The sequence below is a fragment of the Fukomys damarensis genome, unplaced genomic scaffold, assembly GCF_012274545.1.
Source record: "Fukomys damarensis isolate Sample0158 unplaced genomic scaffold, DMR_v1.0_HiC HiC_scaffold_9, whole genome shotgun sequence".
NCBI lineage: Eukaryota > Metazoa > Chordata > Mammalia > Rodentia > Bathyergidae > Fukomys > Fukomys damarensis.
In genome coordinates this window covers 16291614-16300734 of record NW_022900921.1, presented here as the reverse complement: position 1 = coordinate 16300734, position 9121 = coordinate 16291614, and the positions used below count along the sequence as shown (strand labels likewise).

The 9121-nt window shown below is 40.3% G+C and overlaps 1 pseudogene; it reads left to right on the top strand.

Annotated features, from left to right (window-relative positions):
• The window catches only part of LOC104860998, a 66197-nt pseudogene extending 64145 nt beyond the window's left edge, over positions 1-2052 (top strand).
• Positions 2053-9121: the final 7069 nt, after the last annotated feature.

Genomic DNA, 9121 nt, shown 5'->3' with positions numbered 1-9121 from the left:
ATTGTCTCTTAGTTCTGCTGATGGTTTCTTTGGCAGCACAGAAGCTTAAGAAGTAAGATGAGATCCCAGTTGTTGATTCTGTCTGCTAGTTCCCGTGCTACTGAGGATTTGTTCATAAAGTCTTTTCCTATACCAATGTCTTCCAGAGTTCTGCCTAACTTACCTTCCAGCAAGTTTAATGTTTCTGTTTTAATATTTAGATCTTTAATCCATTTGGATTTTAATTTAGTACATGGCGAAAGATAAGGGTCTAATTTTAATATGTGGCAGGTTGACATCCAGTTTTTCCATGTGTGTTGCTATGTTTTTATTAATCAGGATACAAATCAAATCTATACATATTTGGCTCATATGTTTGTAATTTTGCTTAATGTTTAATCTGCTTTTAAATTTAGAATAGTTTCACTTTTATAGGTAAGGTGTGGCTTTTCCTCAGCACTGAAATCATATTCTCTTGAAATTCCAAAATAATGAATTTGCATAAACTGTCTCCTAATATGACTGCCATCTCAGTTTGCATTTTTTGCCTTTGGACTCATCTTCTGAGTAAGTACTGAAATGTTAGGAGGAAAGGATCAAGTTCAGGTTTTATGAGGCAAAAGGTGTTTCTCTGTGGGCAAAATTTGCCAGTAGGGAGGGATTTGTAATTTGTTAAATATGTTATATTTAATCATATATTCTATTTTGACAAAGCAGAACTTAAACGAATTTCAGAATTAAAGTCAACATGAGAATGAGAGTAAGGAAATTTAAGGAAAAGGAGCAGAGTTTAGGGATAGTGGAAAATTCACACAAGGGGAAAAAATGAGAACCAAGACCTGGCATGTAAAGGTACAAGATCCCAGTAATGAATGTAACTGTACTGTCTACCTAGAATGTACCAATAAATTAAATTTAAAAATAAAACTAAAAAAAAAAAAAAGAAAATTCACATCTCATATTTGTGCTTTCATCACATGACAGCAATCATTTGTCAAATTCCATTAGATCTATCAGTGCAGTTGTATGCGGATTACAGCTCAATAAATATTTAAGAATGAATATATTTTGGACTGTGATCCAAAGAACTCTGTCTAATGAGAGACATGATGGTAAGTATGTTGATATTGCTCTTGTTACCTTTGTGCCTTGTGTACACCATGACGTTCCCGCTCTGCCGTGCCTGTTTGTCACCCCTGCCTTGGAGTTTGCTGGTTATGAACTGAAACTTCTGCAACTACTTCGTGATCCTGTGTGAGCAAAGCTACCCCTTGCAACCGACATGCATCATCTTCTTTAAGTTTTATCCTCTCCCTGTTTCCAAAAATGCATATAGGCTTATCTTGGCAGCCAACAGGGATGAATTCTACCACAGAACGTCCAAGCTAGCCAGTTTCTGGGGGAACAATAATGAGACTCTTAGTGGGCTCGACCTGGAAAAAGGCAAGGAAGGAGGCACACGGATGGGCATCAGCACTGGGTTGAAGCTAGGGGCACTCAGCAACCACCTGCAGCCACAGCTGCACCGAGATACCCATGGCAGAGGTGAACTTCTAACCAACTTTCTGACCACTGACTTGGACAGCTTGTCCTACCTGAAGAGGGTCTCCCAAGAGGGCCATCTCTACAGTGGCTTCAATCTCATAGCACCTGAACTGAGCACAGCAAAAAGAGATGTCATTTGTTACTATGGAAACCGGGGAGCCTGAGCCCATCAGACTGATGCCAGGAACCTATGGGCTGAGTAATGCACTGCTGGAGACACCTGGAGGAAGCTGCTTGAGGAAGCAGCTCTTCCAGGAAGCTGTGGTGTGGAGCCAGGTGCTTCCCAAGGATACCTTTGTCGCCCAGCTCCTGGACATGGTAAACAAGGAGGAGGCACAGCTGCCAGACTCAGCCACTGAGGACCACGGCCAGGAGTAGATACAGCCCATACTGAACAAGTATGCAGTGGTGTGTGTGCGCTGCCCGGACTATGGCACCAGCTATAACAGGCCTGGGGATGATGGGCATGTCACCTACGAGGCTCGTGGGAACGGCAGAGAAAGAGCTTTCACACTCACAGCTGACTAGGGCCAGACTCCTTCCCCAGCTTAGCAAATTCTAGAGCTTCTGCCCTATCTACACTTGGCTGTGAGTGGCGAGGAGACCACGCATAAAGGACTGCCAGCTCTCAGGTGTGAGCTCCTTGAGGCTTCCACTGAGTTTTAGGTGGGAACCCTGTGTTAACCCCTTCCCAGTTAGGGATTGCAATGCTGCTCCCTGCTCCCTGCCTTTCCTCTGTTTCCCAGAATTGCTTTTGCTATTCTAGGTCTCTTCTGGTTTCAAATGAAATTTAGGATTACTTTCTCTAATTCTGTGAGATAGGCCATTGGTATTTTGATCATATCCTCTTCCAGGAAGTAGCCAATATACAGTCACCAGAGAGCCAGGATAGTAGCTATGTTGTTCTTGGTAGATCCCTGTGGGCAGATGCCCTGGTACTGACATTCTAGGGTCCATGGGTTACGTACCTAGATATGGATACAGATTGGTCATTGTGTGTGTGTGTGTGTGTGTGTGCCCACCATTTTTTCTTTTCTCTTTTCTTTTCTTTTCTTTTTTTTTTTTTTTTTTTTTTTTTTTTTTTTTTTTTGAGACAGGGTCTCACTATGTAGTTGAGACTAACCTGGAACTCACTATGTAGCCCAGGCTGGTCTCGAACTCACAGTGATCCTCCTCTTGCCTCAGCCTCCAGAGTGCTGGGATTGCAGGCAGGTGTGCATCACCATGCCTGACCTTCCACCTTTTTTTCAATGGGAGACAGATATCACAACATGAAGAACCTCCCAAGATGAGTGTGCCAGCACACACCTGTGATCCTAACACTCTGGCTGACGTAGGAATAGTGCCCGGAGTTCAAAGCCAGCCTGGATCACACTGTGAGTTCAAAACCAGCCTAGGTTACATAGTGAGCTCAAGGCCATAGTGAATTACATAGTGAGAACCTGTCTCTAAAACAAAACAAACAAACAAAAAATAACATGAAGAACCTCCCACAATGGGGAAGACTGGGTGGGAGAGAACAATGGTGTGCTGAATGTTAGCAGGGGCAAGCTGGCTTGGCTGGGGAGGGAGGGGTTTCCAGGAAGACAAGGTATGGGCCCTCGCTAGTTGAAAGCTCGTGTGGACTAGAATCTTCATGGATGTACTGCCGATAACTCAGCCACTGTCCTAGAGGCCCAGAGCCCTCTGATCTATATGTTACCTATCCATGTCCCTCTACCTAGCTCAGGGTTTGTGTTTGTACCAGGGGTGAGGGGCAGAGTCTGATGCTAGGCCTGTGCATTAAGAATGAACCTGGGTCTATCCTGCCTGTGTGCACAGGCATACTCATAAACACGTAGGGCAAGTGTTAACACGTTTGTGTGCATATACATGCACATGCGTACATGGACAGGTACACAGGCACACACATGCACACATATAGGTGCCAGGCAGGCAGTGGAGCACCTCTTACCACACACGCACTTCTAGTTAGGGGGTCGTTGCTCTGGTCAAGTGGCAGGGATAAGCTTTTGTTTAAATGGGCCTTTTATTTCCTAGGAGCACAGAGTACAACTGTAGTTCAGTTCCTGATAGCCAGACCAGATAAGCCACATCTGGAACTCAGAGTGCAAAGAAGACATAAGAAAAATCCATTTTCACAACTGAAGCACAGCCTTAGTAGAGATCCAGTGGCTCTGCATGTGCCAGGGGCCCTATGTATAGGGGGCAGTTCCACGTACACGGGATAGTTTTAGGATGGTGTAGGTGGCCCATATATCCTGGGAGGTCCTGTGTGCACCACTGATCCCATACACACCAGTCATTCCCTCCAGGGAAGGCAAGTGAGCATGTGCTGGGGACTTTTAGGCCCTTCCTCACCCAGGTGAGCACTGGTGGCTCTGAGCAGGCCTGTCTCAGCAAGAGGACTTAGCTAACTCTTGCTATCTCCTTTCTCAACTCCAGAAGAGTGGAGCTTCATAGGAGTTTGAATTTATGTGACCTATGGGTAATACAGTTTTGAATCTGTGATGCCAAAAAATTTTTTGATGTCCTGTGATCAGTGCTATCTTAGAAATATGTAACATCATGTATTCATTCAGCTAGTAGCTATGGTACAAGGACCATACGAAACACTGCAATGACAATTATTCTTACAGAGTTTAAAGTCTGAGAAACATAGAGCTGGAAACAACTAATATAAAACACCTCTTAGAGGTGAGTTTTGACCAGAGTCTCAGTGGAGAAGTTGACCGGGCAGACAGGAGAGCACGTACAAAGGAATTAGAACTATGAAATTTTCCAGTGCATCATGAACATGAAAAGAAGCTTTTTGTGCCTTTTCCTAGTCACTGAAATCCTATTCTCTCTGAAAGTCCAAAATGATAAATTTACATAAACTACCCCTTAATAAGATAACCATCTCAATTTGCATTTTTTTGCTTTTGGACTCATCTTCTGGATAACTACTGAATGTCAGGACAAAAGGAGTTTTATGGGTTTGGATTTTATGAACTTAGATGTGTTTCTCAATGGGCAAAATTTGCCAGGAGTGAGGAATTTGTAATTTGTTTTCTAGAATTTACCACACAGACTATGGAAAAAGTTGCAATGCCCTGGCGTGGTATTGCATACCTATAATCCCAGCACTCATGAGGCTGAGGCAGGTGGATCACCATGAGTTTGAGACTAGCTAGGGGTGCAGAGTGATTTCAAAGGCAGCCTGGACTACATAGCAAGATGCTGCCTCAAATAATTAATTAATTAAGTGCAATAACCACAGATGGTCATTAACTTCTATGAACACAAGGCAGGGTCGGATTTTTCTGTTTTGTTTTGGTTTGGTTTTTTGTTGTTGTTGTTGTAGTTGTTGTTGTTGTTATTGTTGTTTTGTTTTGTTTGATACCAGGGATCACACTCGAGTCCTTGCACTTGCGAGGCAGGCTCTGGAACCACTGTGCCAAATCCCTGGCCCAGAAAGTGTCTGTTTTTAACACCACTGTATACTATTGTTTGAGACACGGGAAATGCACACTGGTTTTTGCTGTTGAATGAATATGGAATCATGTTTTGGATGTTGTTGTTAAATGAACAAAGAGTCATATTCTGACAACTGATTCATGACAGGCACTTGCTGTCTTTCTCACCATACCCATGAATGGTGTCTACAAGACAGTGACCCCCCCCAACCACTATGCTTTATCCTTCTAATGGATGATTTAGAATAAATAGACTAGTAGTATTGTAACAATGATTGAAACCAATAGACCTAGGACAGTTCAGAACATAGGGAAGAATCAGAAATATTTATACATGTAAAAATATGAATGTTTTAGGTCTATGTAGACATATGGTACAGGCTCTATTTCCTTACGTATCTGGAAGGTTACTATAAATCTGTAGCAGCCTAGTTTTCATCAGAGACAGGTTGAATTGACAAAGCATGGACACTTAGCCTGAAACCTGTGTGCAGACACTGTTACATCTGTTAAATGCCTTGTCATCCAAATTGAGTGACAGTAAATGTTTATTTCAACCCTTCCCAATTCAACAATTGAGATTCTATTGTGTGGCATCTATTGTACAGTGTCCTGTTTCATCAGTAGAGAAGGAAATGGGGTTCAGCATAATTGCATGACAGATGATGGGCTGGATTTGTGAGTAATTCAAGAGCTAGCAAATCAGTCCAGCTCATTTCTGGCATTTTGTCACTGGCTTTTCTATCTGTGTTTTCCTTTTTTCCTTTTCCATTATAGGAAGGCAGAATCCTTTCCCTTTTGAATAAAACACAACAGCAAATTGTAGATTACCTTTGCCTTAGGTTGACACAGTTCTTCTGACCAATGAATTATAGAATTGATAAATTTGTCTATTATGCTAGAGAGCAAAGAAACCCAGACAACTAATTTAATCACAGTTTTCATCCAAACTGTATTTTGTAAAGTCACGTTAAGGTCAGTATGCTCGTTTTAAATTTGTTTTCAATTAATTCATAACCAGAAACATGAATAATGAAAATTTTTCCATTGGAATTAGCAAAGTCTAATGCTTATTTTACAATGTTAAAAGGCATTTTTGTAAGTAGAGCTTTGAACTATAAGGTAAGAGGTCTGCTTTGTTTGCCTTTCTAAGCCTCTGTCTCATCCTGGGAATTTGCATAAGACCCTTGAATAGTGCATATTTTATTTTCCTTATCTGTGTAATAGCAATGATATTTTACATATCACTACAGAGTTTTCTCAGAAAAGCAGGTCTTACAATGTATGAGAAAATACTTAAGAAAGTATTATGCAATGTACAAATATTTGTTATCATACAGTTTCTTTTGTGCACACACAGCACCGTGCTCTATCTCATACAGAAGTTACTCAGGCAGACAGAATCATCCAAGCTAGTCAACCTCCCCTTGATAACCACTTAAAAATTCCATTATGATCCTCCAAAGAGCAAAGAACAGCTCACATAGTTTTGTCTTCCCCACATGCAAAATAACTCAGGGTTCTAACAGGAAAAGCTGTTTGGATTTTAAGTGCTTTCCCTGAGACAAACAAAATACATGACTCAAGATACATACTAAATATTGACTATATTGCTGTCTCATGCCATCATAGAATTTAGAGTTTAGTTTATACACATGCAGACAAGTTATAATTTTATATTTCACTGAATATCATCCAAATGTAAATTGTTAAATTCAGAAGTCCCATGTCTGTATCTTCCTATCTTTTGTGTTCTCTCTCCAACTACAGCACTTATGTCTACTGTTTGCACTTAGAGATTTCTGTGCCTTTGGCCTCTTACATCTGTGTCTCTTTCAGCTCATTTTCACACTTCGCTTCTTCCCAACCAGCTTAGAATTCAAATCGAGAAGTTCGACTCTCCTTCATAATATTTTCCATTTATGTCTACTAGAATGTTTCCAGCATTTGCGTCTGTCAGCATTCTTTAGAGAATATGGCCTGGGTAAATGGAAGACACAAAAACAAACTGGAATTGTCACAAACAACTGGTGTACATTTGTGAGCTTTCTGTTACTCTAACAAAATACCTGAAATAAGCAACTTACAAAGACAAAATAGTTATCTTGGTTCAGTTTTGGAGATTTCAGGCTAGGCTCTAACTTGTGCTCTTCTTGCCGTGGCCTCCCGGGTGCTGGGATTATAGGTATACACCAGTGCACCCTGCCTACTGAGTTCCCTGAAGTAATATAAGCCAGTCCTACGAGAAGCATTGCTTTGTCTCACCTAATACCTTCCTTTCCATACATGAAGTTCCCACTCTTCACTTCATCTGGCTGCTCATTTCTAGGAAGCCATCCATGACAATGTGCTCAAAAACTGGTGCTTCTCTTTCTCAGTGCTCTCTATGACACTCTTTTTGTCTTTTTTGTTTACAATATTATACTGATATAACAAAACTCTTACTTAAGATTTCTCTTCTAGAAATGTTATCAAATCATGTTCATAAAAACGCCTGTAATTTCACACAGGCTTCACATTGCCTATTAGTTAAAAAACTGTTCAGGACACAAGCTTGAGACACTGGGGAGAGGAATGTCCTGGGGAGACACGAGCTTGCAGGTGCCGCTGGAGGGCAGGCCCATAGTGAAGGTGCAGAGGGAGGTCTCCAAATGCAGGGAGTGCTACCGGAGACAACAGCGAAGGAAGCCAGGTGAAGGGAAATGTAACAGGGCATGGCAGGATGAGCGGAAGTCAGAACAGAGAGTTACTAGCTATCACAATTTTTAAAGTTGATCACATTGATTTATATTTACAAACTGTGTCCATGCCTCTAACTGAGGGCCTCTGGCCTGATAGCATACTGCAAGAATTTTCCTAGCTGATTGGTCTAAGTTAATGAGAAAGAGGACACAAACAGGTATTTCTAAGGGGCTCAATTTAACGTAGGAATTCCAAACAGGCAGGACTTAGGATAATTTTGAGAATGTTTGACCTTACAAAAATCCATGACGATGGAGTAAGTACAATTAATATGCATACCTTTCAGTTCCATCTATTTTACTACCGTTAAAAAGTCCTTTGCTGTGACAAATGATATTACCTCTGTACTATTAATGCTTCCCTGTTTTGAGAAAGAAAGGAAATTTCATGAAGATATCATTTTTATTCATCCAAATGATGGTAAATTTGAAGCCTCAGAAGGTCAAAAATATTGTACAAATAGGAATATCCAGAGTGATTTTATAATGATCCCATTTAACAAATATCTCTTATATTGCCCATTATTTTACAAATATTGTGAAAGCCTGAATATTGTCATTTGAATGCATACTTCCATACTGGAATTGGTGTAACTCTGCTGTCACCAACAGGTTGCTGTGTGAACTAAATGTTTTCATCTCAGTATATTTTCATTGTATCTAACAGTCAAAAGTCAAGGAATGTGCTATAATGTTATTTTTCTTAAACTTGAGATGCTCTGAGGAGTGCAATTAAGCATTAACATATTATATCTGGGAAAGTGATTATTATTTTTTCATTTGCCTGAAGAGGATAGCGTAGATATATATCAGCCAAATAGCTATTTATATTTTTTTTTGCTAGCAGCAGATTTATTTCACCATTAAATGTAGAAAGATCATCAATATCCACTACATGACTTCAATTAGCTGAACATTTTGTCAACTCCTGCTATTCTCCAGCTGCTAGATGTACCATATAAAAGAATAAAGAACCTGTCCTGTTTTCTCATCTTCCTTCTCAATTAAACAAAATAAAATAGAGTGAAAATGCTTCAGTTAAAGCCTTGCTTTTAGTTGGCATCTGCACTTCCACCAATGACTTGTAAAATTTGTGTAAAGGAAGGACCAGGGTAAAGGCAAGAAAACAGAGGTTTTGAAAATTATTCTCTTTCACCTACCTCATTCCATTTTCAAATACCTTAGTTCTTGCACTCCCTAGAAAAATTTTAGTATCAACTGGGATATGAAAGAGAACAATTCAGAAAATGTTTCTCTTCAACTAAGACGGAAATACCCAAGCAAGTTATTAGGTTAACTGTGACAGAACAAATATGTCTTTAACACAATTCTATATATGATAGATACCTTGTTACTGTTTTATCTTTTACTACTACAGGCTGTTTTGTTACTCAAAAT